The sequence below is a fragment of the Tupaia chinensis genome, unplaced genomic scaffold (assembly GCF_000334495.1).
Source record: "Tupaia chinensis unplaced genomic scaffold, TupChi_1.0 Scaffold000259_1, whole genome shotgun sequence".
Taxonomy (NCBI): domain Eukaryota; kingdom Metazoa; phylum Chordata; class Mammalia; order Scandentia; family Tupaiidae; genus Tupaia; species Tupaia belangeri.
The window spans coordinates 2,084,402-2,085,884 of NW_006159739.1; positions in this window are offsets into that span (position 1 = coordinate 2,084,402).

Consider the following 1,483-nt stretch of genomic DNA (forward strand, 5'->3'; position numbering starts at 1 on the left):
CGTGAACTGCAGTCAACTACGTGGGAGTCCAGTGACATAGCCATTACGCTAACTGCTGGTCCCCACCTGGTGGCTTGCTTTCTCATTTGATCTCTCTGGTGAGCACACATGCCTTGTGGGAAATGAAAATAATAATAATAATAATAATAAAATTAAATAACTTTGAAAGAATCCATCTCATCTGAGGGAAAATTCTAAGAGAGTATAGAAAAAAAATTGAAGTCATCCAGATGGCAAATTTATGACAAGCCTTCACCTCTTAGAATTTGGAATATCTCGGGCCAGCAGATGGCACAGAGGGTAAGGCACTGGATCCCACATGGCCAGCTGTGCAGTTTTGAGTTCTGAACCCAATGTCTTGAAACTCATGCTAGATAAATGTGCATGTGTGCTCAAAATCCCAAGAGACTGGCAGAGAAGGGATTATGGTGTGGGCATCCCGATTCCTATAGGTGATTTCTCACTTTCTCTCTCTCCATCTCTTCCCCTCTATCTTTGTAAGTTAGTGCACTCTACAGCAAAACTAAAACAACTTGTTTCTAAAAAAACAAAGAAGAATTTTGAATATCTTGAATTAGAATTTGGAACATGTTAAAATTAGAATTTGCAATTAAGTTAGTTGTCATAGAGATTCCCATTAACATTTATTTGCATGGCAAAATGAAGCGAGTTGTGATGTTGCCTCTGAGTACAGATTTGAACAGATACTTCACAAAAGAACATATATGAATGGCCAATAAGCACATGAAAATTTATGATATTAGGCATCAGGAATGCAGATTAAGGGACCAGAGGGTGGTGTAATGGTCACACCATTGCTGGATTCACATGTAGTCAACTGCAGTTCGAGTCCTGGATCTGGAGACTTAAAACTCATGTTGGGCACATGTACATGCATGCCCAAGATCTCAAGAGTATGGAGAATGGAGGAAAAGAAATTGCAGTTTGGCTATCCTCCATGGGTGTATGTATGTGTGTGTGTGTGTGTGATATCTCTCTCTCTCTCCCTTTTTTTTTTTTTTTTGAGAGGTTTTTGCTGTAGGGCACGTGCACTCACCAGAAAGACAGATAGAGACAGAGAGATAGAAAGCAAGAAATCACCGCCCAGGGGGGATGGTCATGCCACAATCCCTTCTCCTCCATTCTCCTCTCGGGATCTTGGGCATGCATGCACATGCGCCCAGCATGAGTTTAAGCCACCAGGTCCAGGACTTGAACCGCGGTTGACTACATGGGAGTTCAGCGACATAGCCATTACGCTAACTGCTGGTCCCTCACTTTCTGTCTTGCTGTCTCTCCAGTGACCATGTTCACCCTCTAGCAAAAATCTAAAAAACAAACAAGCAAAAAAAGAAATGCAGATTGAAACTACAATGAGATACCATTTCCCATTGCTAGAATTTCTTTTTATTTATTTTTTCTAGAGGGTGCCTGCACTAGGTAGAGAGAAAGACAAAGAGAAGGGACTGGAATTCCCCCATGG